Here is a 16,476-nt window from a genome sequence, read left to right on the forward strand (position 1 = left end):
TGAGCAATTTTTCCATCACACTCTTCCCACCATGGTTTACAGCCTTGCCACAGACAAAAGCAATGGGGCCAGCCACTCACACACTAAAGCTTCTGAAACCATTAGCCAAAGTACGCATTTCGTCTTTCAAGTTGTCTCCCTGTTTTGTTTGTTTGCTTGTTTGTTCATTCTATTGTCACAGGGACAGAAATCAACACACTTTGGTTCGCAGGCCTAGGTCTGCCGACATTGGCGTTAACACACATCAGCACTGCTGGCTTCTAGAAAGTTCTACAACTAGTAACGTGTGGAGAATCAAATGCACATCTCTCATCCTTGCTCATCCCCTTTAGAGTGACAAGGTGTTTCGGGCATAGCGATGAGAACAGAGGAGCAACTGCAGGGCTGTGCGGGCCTCTTTATTGTTCCTGGGTGTGGAGCAGTATACACAGCGCGTGGCAGTCACTTAGCTGGTAAGATATCTCAATAAATAAACAAATAAGCAACATATACACTGAACAGGGAATATAAAAAATGGCTAGCTGGGCAGGCCATGGAGAGATAAAGGGCAGGAATGTGCGAGCAAGAATTCCAGGCTTCCTCGAAACAGTCACGGGAGGTCTGGGGTGGGAGGGGTCTTGGGTTCTTGTTCTGAGAGCCTTGGTCCAGTTTAAACAGGTTCTACAAGAATGCACTTCTGTTTTATTTAAAAATATACATTAAAAAAAGGCACTTAGAGGCAAATACAATCCAACATATCCTTATAAATGCACTCCTGAATCTAGAGCTTTCCAAAAAGATCCCCCTCCCCCAAACCAAAACCCAGGAGGAGAATCCAATGGTGAGGAGATGAGGGCACAAAAGTCACTGGCAGGTAGGCTAGTGCCCATCCCATGGGTATCTCTGAGAAGGATGTGAACCTGGGTCGCTGTCCCTTGCCATTGCTGTCCCCTCTGAACACTCAGCTGGGGCACTGGGGGCATGAGGAACCACGAGGTTGTCCAGGTGCCAGAAGTCAAAGCCGCGGACGCATCAGGTTCCACTTCTGCCTGAGATGTGCAGGCAGGTCTGAAAGAGAAGGAGAGGGGGTGAGATGTTGCAGCATCTGACATTTGGGGAAGTACAGCCGTTCTCTGAGGGAGCCTGGGGCTGCGGGTATGGAGAGCTGGCCCTGTATCATTTGTACCACGCTCAGCTGTCCTGCCCTGCAGAAGCTGGGCAGGTGCAGGGCCAGACCTCAGAGTTCCCAGGTCCTGGAAGGTTCACACAGTACAGTGTTGACTGAGGTTTCTGTCTCACCCAGTCCCACAGTTGTTCAGTCCCAAAGAAACACACAGAGGTTTACAGTCATCATAAACTGACTAGCTTATTAGCTCAGGCTTCTTATTAACTCTTTCTTACACCTTTTATTGGCCCATTATTCTTGTCTGTGTTAGTCATGTGGCTTGGAACTTTTCATCAGCAAGGCATTCTCATCTTGCTTCCTCTCTGACTGGGTGATGACTGCAGACTGCAACTTTCCTCTTCCAAGAATTCTCCTGTTCTCGTCACCCTGCCTCTTCTTTCTGCCTGGCAACTGGCCAATCAGGGTCTACAGAGCTAGTTCCAGGACAGGCTCCAAAGCCACAGAGAAACCCTGTCTCGAAAAACCAAAAAAAAAAAAAAAAAAAGACTATTGTCCCACAGAAATAGAGCACCATATTCTTCTCAGGGCCACACGCTGGCCCCTGAGAGAGACGCCCACAGTGGGTGAGGCTGCTGGGAGGCCACTGTAGGTGGTGAGCTGCCCAGAGCTGGGAAAGATGGGCTGAGGATCAGGAAAACAAAATCAAAGGCAGATGGGTTTCTCTTTGCTAATTCTTGGGAATCTATACTTAAACTTTATATAATGATATATAATTAAAATTTATATATATATGAAATAATATATATATATAAATAAAATAAATATAATATAAATGAAATAATGGTAGAGTCCCAAGAAGTTGCATTAATGTGCGGAAAACTCCTATGAGCATCTCAACCCTTTTCCCCCAAAGTATAAGCTGAGACCTAATAGCACCATAGCTTCAGCATCTGTATAGGCCTGGAGTTCATTTACACACTTTTGTGCATGGTGTGGGGCATATACACGTGTACAGGTTGAGTGGAGAAAATGTGTGTGTGCGTGTGTGTGTGTGATGTGTGTGATACTGTTTATGTGTAGTGTGTGATGTATATAGTATGTATGTGGTGTGGTGGTATGGGATGAGTCTGTAGAGTGTATCTGTAATGTGTGTGTATAGTGTATGTGTGGTGTGTGTATAACATACGTGTGGTATGTGATGTGTTGTGTATGTGTGTGGTGTGGTGGTGTGTGATGTGTATGTACAGTGTATCTGTGTTGTGTATATAGCATATGTGTGGTATGTGTTTAGCGTGTGTGGTGTGTGATATGTGTGCAGTGTGTGATGTATATATACAGTGTGTGTGTGTGGTATGTGATGTGTATGTATAGTGTATGTGTGGTGTGTGTACAGTGTGTGTGGAGTGTGTGTATATAGTATATATGTGGTATATGTATGTGAGTGCATAAGATGTGATGTCTGTATGCAGTGTATGGTGTATGCTATGTGTGTATAGTGTGTGTTGTGGTATGTGATGTGTGTACATAGCATATGTGTGCTGTGTATAAAGTGTAGAGTGGGTATGAGTGGCATACATGTGCAGTGAGGTGTGTAGTGTATATTGTGTTGTGTTTCTTGCTCACTCGGCTATCACTGAGTTAAAACACTCCTATCACTACAAGGTCATACAACTGGTTTTTAAGTCCTGTGAATCAGTGAAAATGGAGCCAATGAGGCCTGCCGCTAACTCACGCTTACCAACTCTGCTCTGACTGGATGTGGTGTGGGAACCTTCTGGGTGTCGCCTAGCACAGCCTCTGCTGCTGCCGTTTCCTGCAGCATTCGATATGGGAAGCACGACAGACGTCATGCTGGCTGACAGAGCTGTGTTCCCCTGTGAGGCAACACACTTACATACATACATACATACATACATACATACATACATACATACATGCATACATACATGCACACACACATATGGACATACATACGTCCTCTCTTAGGAAGGCTAGTCTGGAACCACACTGCCTGGAAGGCAGTTTGTGTAGACAGGTGACAGGACAGAGGACAGCTCTCTGGGGAAGGGGCACCTGTGCTGGAGGGATGTCCCTGTCTTTGAGGGTCCAGTGGTTCTGACAACAGGTCTCCACCACTCATCCATGCCCACCTTGAGTTCCCCGAAGATGTGCAGCGAGTTGCTTAGATGCTGGACTGAGGGTCAGAATGAGAGGGGGTGACCACATAGTCCAAGGTCGCATTACTACCACGTAGTCCACAGGGGGGAGGAGGAAATAGGAGCTGGCTCAAGCTGCTGTCAGCATCAACAGCACCCTGAAAGTGTCATCGGGGTGGGTGATGAAGTCACTAAGGGTGGGAGCAGCCAGGTATGCTGCGGCCACAGCAGAGGCTGCATCTGACTTGTTACTGACAGTCCAGGGCAGCACACCACACTGCCACACCTGCACTGGTGTGCAAGGGTCTCAGACATTCGACCATACTGTTCCCAGGACCTGAACTCTGTGAGGGGCTTGTCAAAGCTCCCAAATGCTTTCCCCTGGAATCAGGACAACAATCTGGAAAGCCTAAAATTTTCCCTAAAATTAGGCACACACACACACACACACACACATACACACACACGTGTGTGCTTGTTCGCTCCCTCTCCCTCCCTCTCTCCCCTTTTTCAAGTTCAGAGTACTCCAAATATTTAAGCCTTTTAAAGTGGTCCCGGGCAGAGAGTCAAAGGCTGCTCTATTGGAGAATGTGGTCATAATTAGATAATTAATAGGGGCGGGGGGAGAAAGCTAAATGGAAGCCTTCCTCAGTGGGAGGAAATAATTACAGCAGCTTTTGATATCTGAGCTGAGCCAGCCCACCAGGGGAAGCACAGGATAGTCCATGAAAAGCACAGAATGGCAGGGGCTGTCCCAGTAGGGTACGTTTTGGGGTTGGCTTCATCTGCCGGAGGGGCCTGGGGCTCAGGCAGAAGCAAGTGGCAGGTTCATTAGTCTTCTTGACTGAGAGCCTCCCAGCCTAACCCCCTTGATGTCACCTTGACCCCCACATGTCTGTAGACATGGGCAAATGTAAAACATCTGGGCTCAAGATGGCCTCGCCACTGCAGGGCTACCCGTGCCCCATGCATGGGCCTCCTGTGGCTCCCCCCCGCCCCCGGCCCTGCCTGGCCCCAAGTAGGCTGCAGAGCTGCTACAGCTGGACTGAGAGCGGTGGCCCCTGAATCGGACCACTGGGTACTAAGACATCATAAGGGCCTCGTGCTGGCCAAAGGAAGGCATGCCACTCTGGCTGTGAAGTGTCTGTCTGCTCCATGTCTGCCCTTTCATCCCCCCCCATCTATTTCTTCCCTCCCTTCCCTTCCTTCCATCCATGCACACACTCATCCACCCCCCAGCATGGCCTGAGTGTCTGGCATGTGCAAAGAATGGTGCCGGTGGCTAAAAAGCCTGAGATGAATCAGAGAGTCTGACAGCAGAAGAAACACATATATAAACTAGACACCGAAAACTGTCTCAAGGAAAGTGCAGGCCAGATGCTGCTGCAGAGGAAGCTTAGCTGGACTGTCAGAAAAAGCACACAGTGTGCACATGCAAACACACATTCATACACACAGACACTCATGCACACACATACACACATGCATGTATACACACATGCACAATGCAGGCATATGCACACAAAGAGACACACATGAATGCACACGCATGAATGCATACCCATATAAACATGCATGCACACAGACATGCATAGTCATGTACACAAACATATATGTGCACATACATATACACATGCACAAACATGTTTGTATGTAATGCACACACATACACATGCATGTACACACATACACACATTCATAAACACAATGCATGCATACACATACACATAATAATACACACATGCATACACACATATATGCACATGCATAAACACACGTGCATGCACACAATGCATGCACATACATGTATGTGCACACATGTATGCACACATACATAAAGACACATACATACACATGTATACAATACACATGCATGGGTGTGCACACACATGTGATACATGCATGTGCCCATATGTATACACACATGAACACATATACACACAAGTATAGCACACATATATACACATACATACACTCATACACACTTGTTCACACACACAATATATATACACACATGTATAAAAACACACATGCATGCATACACACACACATAAGCACATAACACATCTGGGTTTCTCATGTGGTACCCCCAGAGGTGGAAGAGGAAGTGACCACAGAAACACAGGTGCGGCCATCATCTACAGCAGGAGGAAGCCCAGGGTTAAGGTATTAATTGACCCCTTTGCCCCTAGAATGAGAAAAGGATGAACTTTGGTCCACTGGACCTTAAGGCCTTTCAGTTTGTTCGAATGGGTCAGCCCCTGCCAGCCTGCTCCTGCTGTCCTGCTTTCTATGTCTTATACCGACACCCTGCTATCCCTAAAGCCAATGGCAGGCTGGGTAGGAGTCAGCTGGATTGGAAACTGGGGATGGCTTCAGTGCACATGGGCCCCGTTGCTCACCCCACTTGGGGAGCACTTGGGCTTCCAGAGAGTCCTGTTTTCCAGTTGGGACCCTTTCTGTTCTGCATGAGTCTGGACACAACTTCTGAGCTGCCCACACCAACCACCAATGGGGTGGTTGGAGAGAGGCAGAAAATAGCATCATCAATCAGGAGTCCCTAAATCGGAGCAAGCAACGATCCAAGAAGACACATCACGCACACGGGGTCAAGAACAGAGATGTCCATGAGGAGCACCCACGAGGAGGCCCCAGGGAAGAAGGCGGTCTGCTCTGAAAGGGAAAGAGCAGGTTCAAAACTATGAAAAAAGACTCTTGGGAGCTGGGTGGTGGTAGCACATTCCTTTAATCCCAGGACTTGGGAGGCAGAGGCAGACGGATCTCTGTGAGTTTAAGACCAGCCTGGCCTACAGAGTGAGTTCCAGGACAGCTAGGACTGTTACACAGAGAAACACTTCACTCCTCAGCTTTCTGGAGCTTCCAAGAGTCTTTGTTTCCCTTTGAAGATAGGAAATGGTTTTAATCAAGGAGGTAATGAAAGTAGACATTGGGGAGCAAGTCCTGAGGTCAGACACTTCTGGGGAGCCTCCCTGTCCTGGAGATGGGTGTCAGCCATTAAGGAGTGAGATGAGGAACATGAACTCAGTCAATAGAAAAGCCTTCAGATTAAAGGGGGACTTGGATCTGGAAGGAAAAGGGGACCATGCCAACAACAAAATTTCTGGATTCTGAGACAAAGAAAAACCTATAGGAATTCAGACCCAAAAAGGAACAAGACCAGTCAGACTCACAGTGGCTTCCCAGTTGTGTCCCTACCAGACAACAATTCTTGAAGTTCAGTCTTGGTGGGCAAAGTAGGTACCAGGGAGACTGGATGTCACAGCTATGGGACTAATGGGACCTTGCTTGGGTGTCCAGTTTTCTTCCTCCACAAGTATGACGAGAGACAGTGCAGGTACCCCCACTACCAAATGGAGGGCGAGAAAGATAGGGGACCTGCAGAGTCACTGTGGGCTGGGCTGGGAGACTGACAGGGTCTGGAGCAGCCTCTTAGATTAGGATCCCTTTGGGTGCTGGTAACACTGATTGTGTCTTCGCGAGGTTGCAGCAGGAAATGCCACCAGCAGGTGCTCGGGCTGGGTGGTCCATCTGTGAGCTGCCCCCGCACCCACTAGAGCGCTGCCCACGTTGCCCTGAAATTTGCAAGCTTCCTGCATCCGAAGTGCTGGGATTACAAGTGTGAGCCATCACTCTCAGAAGGTCAGTCTCTTAATTGCTGCAAGGCTCTATCTACCAAACCCAGCTGGGGACGGGGGAGAACCTCAGGAACCCAGAATGGACCCATGACTAACTGCCAACTAAAATGCCCATTTACCAAAGGTCTGTATGGGTCCATGTGAACAACTGAACTCGGCTCACAGTGGATTTAACAGAAGCCAAAGGACAGTAGTTTCTACCTCTGTGACTTCAACTATTTCACAATGTAAGCAAGAGGGTACATTTCCTGTTTTTTTTTTTTTTCTCATGCCTATTTATCTTAGAGTCTAATTTTTTTTGTTTATGTTTTTCGAGACAGAGTTCCTTTGTAGCTTTGGAGCCTGTCCTGGAACTAGCTCTTGTAGACCAGGCTGGCCTTGAACTCACAGAGATCCGCCTGCCTCTGCCTTCCAAGTGCTGGGATTAAAAACGTGTGCCACCATTGCCCAGCCTTAGAGTCTAATTTTTACAGCCATTTTAGATTGATAGCATGGAGATTTCTCCTCTATGCTCTGTGCCAATTACAGCCTCCCTGCCACAAAACACCAAACCTGGTCAGACACCAGTGCAATGGTGCAAGACCCAAAGGATGGAATGTTCATCCATGCATCTGAATTAAAAACCCTAAGGCATCAGCAAACCAAGTTAGACTTTTGTTGTTTTGGTCAATGTTGAAGGTAGGGTCTCAGCACATAGACCAGGCTGGCCTTGAATTCTCAATCCTCCTGCCTCAGCCTTCAAAACACTGGGATTACAAGTGTTGGCCTCAGCAATACTTTTAAGAATCAATTCCAAATGAACAAAAAATGTTAAATCCATGAATTTAGAACAGATAGCAAGCTACAGGGAACCTGGGGACTTAGGGACAGTGAAAATCCCTACATCAAGGCCAGGGTGACGGGTCTACAGCTAGATCCTGGGCTGAACCCCAACATCTACTCAAGAGTGAGGAGGCCTGGGGAGTGTGGTTCCTTCTCTCCCTTTCCGCATCTCCTTCTCTGCCTACTGTGTGGGGAATCAGGATGTAAAACTCTCAGCTACTGCTCCAATGCCATGCCGGTCTGCTTCCCACCAAGATCACCATGGACTATGAAGCTGTAAACACGTTTCCAGATAAATGCTTTCTGCTAAGGCCATAGCATTTCATCACAGCAATAGATCAGTAACCAAGACACTTGCCAAGAGCACCTGATTTGCACTTAGTTGCTGTTGAGGGAAGGGACACAATAAAGAGACCAGAGAGGACCTAGCAGCTTGCAGAGCTCAGAACAGGGCCTCCAACCATGACCGGTGATCAGTGGCTTCCTACTGCAAGAGGCCTGGTCCCGGACAGACTGAGAAAAGCTCGGGGAGAGCCAAGAGCAATGGTGGAAAGACAGGCTTTACTAAGCCAGTGGCAGCTTCATGCTTGGGCTGGGGGTGGTGGTGGTGGCAGGAAACGCAAGTCCTATCTGCTGGTCTCATCCTCCATACTGTAGGGAGACAAAGGAGCTGCAGAGTACTGAGCAGTCACCCTCTAAAGGAAGACAGAAGGGCAGCGGAAGAACTGCTGACTCCGCCCTCAAGCCAGCTCCCTTCCCCACCCTGGGGGGACCTCTAAGACCCCAAGATCAGGTCTGTGCTGACATGTGTGCCTTCTCAAAGCTGGCCGCCAGAACGCTTTTCCCACCTTGACAGAGAGGTGGAAGGAGCCCTGGATAAAAAGAGTCCCCCTCCCCCATCAGGCAGCTGCAGGCCTCAGACTGGCACACCAGACCCATAGTGAGTCTGAATTCTGCTGCCTGACCCGGGAGCCTATCAGCTGTCATTTGGGGTCCCAGACACCACCTGTGGAGATCAAAATTTCCAGCTCTTCTAGGCTGCTTCTGAGCATGCGGAGTTTGGCGTTCATATCCAGTAGCAGCCCAGCCCTATTCAGAGTTAAACGGAGACTGAGACGGCCCATGTAACACACGTTAGACTGAGACAGCCCGCATTGCAGAAAAGGCTAGAGTAGTTGCAGAAGCAAGGACGTGGGCATTTCTCTGTTTCTTGTCTGGGCCTGGCCCCACTGTGGCCCCCAACCTGAGATTGTGCCAGCCAATTTCAAGGATCCCAGACATATGGGCCTTGGGTTTCTCAGGCAGCCTCACGTGGGCCACGCAGTGGACACTGCTGGCCACGCTGAGGGATCATTCATCTGAAAATGGCATGCACTGAGATATTGGAGATAAGCCCTGAGTCACCTCTCTTAGCTGAAAGGCTTCATTCCCCATTGGGTGAGAGCTTCAAGGAGAGCGCTGGGCCTCTGAGGAGGAGCCAGCTCTGGGCAGCCTCAGGCTTGCTGCCAGCCCCAAGCTCCACACACACACTCACCCCTGTTACTGTCTCCTCCAGAAAGCTGTCCTTTTGACAAATGCCTGTGCACAGCCAGGGAGGAAGCAGCATGTTTTCCTTCTAACGGTAGAATCTTCTTCCATTCCAGATCCTCACAGCCAGCTCAGCTGAGGGCAAGGCCCAGTGGGTCAGAGACAGCAAATAACGGTAGATAAACAGGCTGCCTCTCAAGAACCGCAAGCCACATTAACCTGGATCCTTAGGGCTCTGGCAAGTCAGGAGGAACGAGCCAGCTCCCTTGCTGGATGCTGGGTATTAGGAACTGGGTGCCAGGTGCTGGGTACTAGGAACTGGGTGCCTGGTGCTGGGTGGGAGTGACCAGTGGAGATTTAGAGGATAAATGTGGGGTGTGTAACAGTTGGGCCTCCTTTCCTCCCAGACAATATGCCTGCCCACTCGTACCTCTGAGAGCTCTCTGGGTGACTTGGGTAGCGGGGAGGTCATATAGGTAGAGCATAGAGCCCCAAGACTGGCCTTGAAAACCTGGCCCACCACCGGTCTGAGTGAGCTTCTGAAAGAGACATGGGAGGAGCTTGAAGATGGGGGTGGGGGGCACTTCTCCAGGATGAAGGATGTCTGTGGGGCCACGGAGCGGGGACAGAGACAGGCTGTTCTTTCTCTGAGGCAAATGAAAATTGCAAAGCAATGGGCCTTCTGGGATTCATTTGTTTTTATAGTTTCCTCTGGGTGGCTGTGCCCGGGCCCCTCACAGGAGGTTCCTACCCTTCAAAGGGCTATTGTAGCCCTCGCCTACCTGAAGCAGCGGCTGTGTGGTCTCCTTTGTGGGCTCCTGGAGAGCTGGGCCAGAGCTCAGCTGGGTATCTCATCAGATAATGAGGAGACTGTGACACTAGCCACAGCGCTCAGCAAAGTTGGCCAGACAGAGACGGGAGCGGCACTGATAGAGGAGGGCGTCTTTTAACCCTCTATGATGTCACACCTCTCTACCGCCATGGGTCGTTAACCCATGGGTGATATCGTATCTCCTCCTGCCTGCATGAAGCTCCCAGAGTCCCTGGGAGGATGGCGGTCTCCAAAACCCTCCCAGGTTCAGGGTGGGGCTCGGAAATATATGCGCCATGTTGGAACCTGCTGCTCTGGTTCTGCCTGTGATGGTGAAGGCTCTGAGGTTTTCAGAGATCTCTGGGTGACAATATCCTGGCACTCTTGAGCCCACACAGGAGAGTCATTTTCAGGAAGGATTAGAGGGAAGGCGGGCATAGGTGGCCAGACAGGTCTTCTCTGCCTCTTCTCTCTCTCTAGCGCCACGACCACGCATGCATATGGCCTGAGCTTGCCACGTGTGAAAAACGGGACCCCCGCCATTTCTCTCATTCCCGCTTTCCCTCACACTCGCTTTCTCATTGGACTTGACTCCCTCCTCCAGAGACTCCAGGCTGACTTTTTGGAATGGCTCGACCACATGGTGCAAAACAACTGGAGAAGTTGGCTTCTCTCCCAGTGTCGCTCCACAGCCACTCTCCAGCCACCACCAACTGATGACCCCGCATCCCGGGAGCTCGCCCCATCCCTTTGTCCATCTGGTGGGAGCTGCCACACCCCCTGTTTTACTGGTAGCCTCCTGCTCGGTGACACCTGACTTTTCTTCCTCAGAGGCCATTGAGAGGCTGCAAAGGGGAAATTCCTCTGCCTCAGAACCCCAGTGAGTCAGATCACCAGAGAGGAGTTGACCCCTTTCCAAGCCCAGTGGCTTCCACATCCAGGAACGACTTCACCAGTGACTTACGACTTCCTCAGATGTCACAGAATCAGCTCCCACATAAAGCCCAGGGGAGGGAAAGGAGGATGAAAAACTGCCCCATCCCAGTCTGCTGGGGACAGAGACTCCTTCAGGGACCATCTAGTCAAACATTGTCATCTCAGAGACAGAAAGAACACGGGACACAGGTGGACTAAGACGGGCAGCCAGAACACAAGTCTTGGCCGGAAACACTATTTCACAGGCAAGGCGCCTGACACGTAAGAGCAAACTCTGGGGCGTTAACTGAGCAAATGCATTCAGGGGGAGGCAAGGAACACCTGCTTGCCCCCTGCGGCAGCACCAGCTCAGCAGAATCTGAAGGACAGCTGTATGCATGCAGCATGCAGAGATGACCACAGCTGGGACCATGCTGAACCAGCTCGCTGCACACTTGAGGGATAGACAGTACAGCAAATTACAGCAAACATACCAGGAGCGTCCCAATGATGCAGGCATGTAAGTCCACTCAGGACTGCAGTGTTGTGGTATGGAAAACAGTCAACATACATTCCAGACACAGGAATGCAGTGGAGCACGGCAAGGTCTTGAAAACCAGCCGCACTACCTGAAGACGGGGCAAGAAGGGCCCGGACAGAGAAATGAGGTCCAGCCAAGCAGGCGAGGGTGAGGATCTGGGGTGAGCCAATATCACTTTGTTGAGGGACCAGAGAGACATGGGACCCTATATAACACCATGGAGATGGGATCGACATATTTGATATGCATTGTAGAGTTAAGTCTGGTCAGAAGACATGTGCCCCAGTGACGAGAGATACCTTAATGGACCAGAAGATTGGGGATACAGACTCAACCAGGCCTGTGGGGAGTCACAGAGGCCACATTGATTAGCCCACACAGACCCAGGAGTAGCTCAGCTTCCAAAGAAGAGAGAGAAATACAACCATCCATGTGAAATCTGGGTAACTTGCTCTACTGGGATTTGAACCTGGGTCTCCAGGGTCCAATTCTGCAGCTTTATGCTTCCTGCCTATGATAGAACTCACAGAGCAAGCTGAGAAAAGTGTCTGGGAAGGAGCATTCTTGTAGGAGGTAAAGTGGGAACCTACTGCAAGAGGCATTCAAGCAGGCAGGTAGTAGCCCCTTCTGTCCAGAGGGCTGGCCCACAGTACAAGACAAAGAAGGGCCAAAGGCTGGACTGTAAGGGGGGAGGGAGGAACAGAGAGGGGAAGATGACTTAGGAACAGTCTGAATGGGTGAACAGAGAATGTATCCGGACTCTGGTGGCTGACAACTTGGTCCTCTTTCTGTGTCAAGCCCCATGCTTTGTTTGGCTGAAGGCATGCGACACTCTCACCAAGGAGGTATTTGGAGGTCCACATGTTAACATGACCCCCCACCCCTGAGGTCCTGCAAGTCCGTGCACAGTCCCCTTAGCCAAGCGGAGGAACAAAAGCAGGGAGGCAGAAGCAGGCATCCAGCAAGCCTCGCACAGCGCTCAGAGACACAGCGCCAGGAGAGCTGGGGAAAGGCTCTGTGAGTGTCTCCCTGAACAGATGCCCTGTCACCTCACACCACTTGCATGAAGTGGAGACATCCAGACAAATGTTTATAATTGTTAAATATTAATTAATATTCTGAATTAAAATCCTATGTTCATAAGTGCTGACCTACTGAAATGAGTTTTATGCATTTACTTTTTGCTTTCCAAGTGTTTTATAAATAGGGAAACAATGACTTTGCATTTTCCTAAACAGTGAATCTTCTCATAAGTAAAAAGTGACAAGAATGGATGATAACACATCTGTATGCATCCCTGGTCCTGTTTCTAGAGAAGAAAGCCTCGGTGAGAACCAATTATGGATGCAGAACGATCCTGGTTTCTAGAACTCTGGGAGTCAAGGTGAGAACCACGAGAACTATGTACTTAGTAACAGCAAGCAACATACCCTATGTCCTTAGCGTCAGCTCCTGGAACCCCCGGGCTCTGTGGGTATGGTTTTCAGGGCAATCACTCCTCAAAGAACTGTAGACATGGTTCCCAGGGTGACAGGTACCCTATGGACCCAGCAAATGACATCCTTGGTGGTCTTGCCTCTCTGGCCCATGGGGAGATCACATCGGCTTTTGCCCAGGATGTCCACCTACAGAAAGGGTCAACTTCCTTCCTACAGCATCTCCATCAGTGTTTTCTCTATTTATCTTACCTGATGGCATACATAAGGGTGGGACCACCCTCCCTGGGGCCTCCATGCACGCACAGGCTGAGTCAGGCCCACTTCCATGTAGGGATCTCTCCACTCCTACATGCCAATACCTCAGGGACAGGTTGGGGTGTCTCCCTCTGCAATCCTTGTCTCATCTGTAAAATGGGCAGTGCAAGCTTCCCGGAAGCCGAGGAGAAGACACCTAGCACGTGACTGATGTCACTGCAGGTTAAGAGCTCTGTAGGACCCATGAGTTCCAGAGCAGCTTCTAACAAAAGAGGCCATCAGCCCATGAAGGAGGAGTGCTGCCCCAGGTCACATATGCTGGCTTCTCTGGGATTATAGGTACCTGTTCCTCCAAGGTGACGTAATACCAAAGATCACAAACGTCTGAGTGCAAGCAGAATTTTCCCTGGAAGCCATCACTTAACAGTAAACATTGACTACACAAAACAATCATGGCATTCTGCTCTTGGTAGAGAAAGCAAGGACCGAGGGGGAGAGGTTATCAAAGAACAGACCATAGGACTTTCATGCCTTGGTATCACAGAGAAGTGACATATAGAATCATCCCTAGGTATCCCAGGATCTCCAGAGAATAAAAGACTTGTGAATGCTTAAGTCCCTCACGAGAAATGGAACGGTATTTGCAGAGTGCCCACACATCCTCCTGCAGACTTCAGTAAAAGAGGTTTCTGTGCTTTGACCAAAAAATGTCAATAGACTTTACATCATTTCTTGATGGCATAGAGCATAGAGCCCCTACTGTAATAGAACTGCTATGTATGTGGCTGTTAATGCTACATGGACAGACAAAATCACTTTCAAATGTTTCCAATCCTAGATAGGAAGAATTTGTTTATAGGCAACATGCACATATGCATATGTACGAATATATATATGTGTATGTGTGTATTAATATGTGTGTGTATTACATGTGTAAACTCATATATATGAAACACCATGTGTAAAGGCATATGTACTCACATGCATGTATACACATACATATACATGCACACACATGCAAACACACATATACACACTCACACATGTACACATATAGGCTTATATATACATGCATGGTATACACACACACACACACACACACACCCCGACACATTTCTTCTCTAAAAGGGATAACTTATGCCTCGTTTGCTCTAGTCATTAGTTACTGAGCTCATGGGTTGGGGCAAGAACTCGAAACTCTCATGGTCCTGACTAGTTCACCACCAGGAAGTCACTGTGAATACTGGAACCTGAATCAGTCAGTCAGACCCAGTGCTTCTTCTTGGCTGGCTTCAGCATCCCTCCCCTATCTGTCCCTCTGGGAGGGACATCCACAGGTCTGCTGACACTAGGAAGGTGGGGTGTGTGGACATGTCCAAGCAGAGCAGTTTTTTGAAGACCGTACGTGGCCACTGACTGTCTAAGACCCCTCCAGTTTCTTTGTCTCTGATGCACTTGGCCTGGAAGTCATTTATGGGACTCTTAGATCCACAAAAACATGTTCTCACATTTTTTTTGTCCTATTGAGAGGGACAATATTCTTAAGCTTGGAATCCTGAGGTGACTTTTATCAGAACAATAGCAATGCTCAGAGCCTGAAATACCAAACAAAATCTTGGAACCAACAGAGCTGAGGCAACACCTGTGGTATCCAAGCGTTTGCTACAAACTTCATGAGAAAACCAGGGCTGCTCTACGTCAGTACCAACCCTGTCCTAACTGCCCATTAAAAGCTTTTAATTAAGAGCTGAACTCCGTATTAACATTCTATAGTCAATTCTTTTGCCAAGACGGATCCCATGAATATGCAAAAAAGGTTTTAATGTCGATTTTATAAGCAAGTTCAGCCATCTACTCTAAGGCCTTGATCCAAAAATTCACCTTCCCTCCCAGGTTCCCTTTAATCAAGCTTGGTCAGTAATAGATGTGATGCAGATGTCCTGCGCGGCTTTGAAGAATTCAGGTTGAATTCACTTTAAACAAAACACTGCCCCGCAATCAAATAAAAACGGATGAAAGTAAACCAAGAGGGGGAAGAAAATCCACAAAACCCTCACCCGAGGCAGGACTCTGAAAATAAGGTAATAAATCTGTACCACAGATAAAAACTCGAAATAATACTTATGGAAAGCGCAAGACGGCCAGAGCTTTTCTGCCTTCTAATCTTGTGACTTTAAGGAAATCTGATCTCTCTGAGCCACGTCCTGGGCTCACATGAAGTCCTGGCCAAACCCTGGCACGATCTGATCATTTGTGAAAACCGGAGTAAGAAGTGCCTTCCACAGCTGAGCGCTTGGGGCGTGGCTCTTAAAAGGCTCATTTTATCCATCTCTTCTGGAGGACCCGCATCTCATTAACGCGAGCATCTCTGTACTGGCAAGAATTTTCGGGAGGACGTGGGAGACAGCAATGCATTCTGGGATTGCTTTCCCTCTCAGTAGTACGGTTCTGTCAGAGTGCGTTAGGCCTCCCTGCAACAACAAACAAGCCCTTGAATCGCGAGGTTTAGTGCGGCATTCTTTCGATTCTGGCTGATTGGGGTTTGCACGGCTTGGCTCTCTCTACACAGTCAGGGTAGGGGCTCAGGCTGCACTTTAGTATCGTATGGGCTTCACCATGCGTCATTTTCGGGAACTTGGGACAGCAAGAGATGGTGACACATGCCAGTTCTTCCTTGCTTTAGCCAGGATACACCAGCACCACCTCCTCCCAAGGCTCATTGGTTGGAACCAGTCACATGGCCCCACCCAACATCAAGGGGATCCAAGAAATCGGAAGAAATTCAACTTGTGGGTGTTCCCTGGAATCTACAAGGGCTAAGTTTCAAACGCAGATCTGTGTCAAACAGAAAATAATATATAGACAGAATCTGAGGCATTATCAAACTTAAGTAGTGGTTCTCAACCTGTAGGTTGTAAGCCCTTCCGGAGTGACATAACACATAGCCTGCATATTAGATATTTACGTTGATTCATAACAGTAGCAAAATTACACTTATGAGGTAGCAATAAAATAATTTTATGGTTGCGGGGGTCACCGCAACATGAGGAACAGAGGGTCACACGCATGAGGAAGGTTGAGAAACCACTGCCTGGTGCCGGGATTTGATGCCTGTAAATTCATACGGCCAAATCATGTCTGGATGAGCACCAGGTGTTAAGGTGTGGCAGATGGACACTTAATGAACCCTGAAAAACATCATTATTTATACGTTCGTGAAAGTTATGCAGTAATGCAGACAAAAAAATC

At 48.7% G+C, this 16,476-nt stretch overlaps 1 protein-coding gene across 1 annotated transcript in view; it reads right to left on the minus strand.

The window, feature by feature from the left end:
- Positions 1-417: 417 nt before the first annotated feature.
- Twist2 (twist family bHLH transcription factor 2) overlaps positions 418-16,476 on the minus strand; it is a 50,641-nt gene continuing 34,582 nt past the window's right edge. The window contains exon 2 of the mRNA XM_057762631.1: positions 418-1,047. The gene's annotated coding sequence lies outside the window, so the exon portion shown is untranslated. The remainder of the gene's footprint in view (positions 1,048-16,476) is intronic.

The sequence above is a fragment of the Chionomys nivalis genome, chromosome 2 (genome assembly GCF_950005125.1).
Source record: "Chionomys nivalis chromosome 2, mChiNiv1.1, whole genome shotgun sequence".
NCBI classification, from domain to species: Eukaryota; Metazoa; Chordata; class Mammalia; order Rodentia; family Cricetidae; genus Chionomys; species Chionomys nivalis.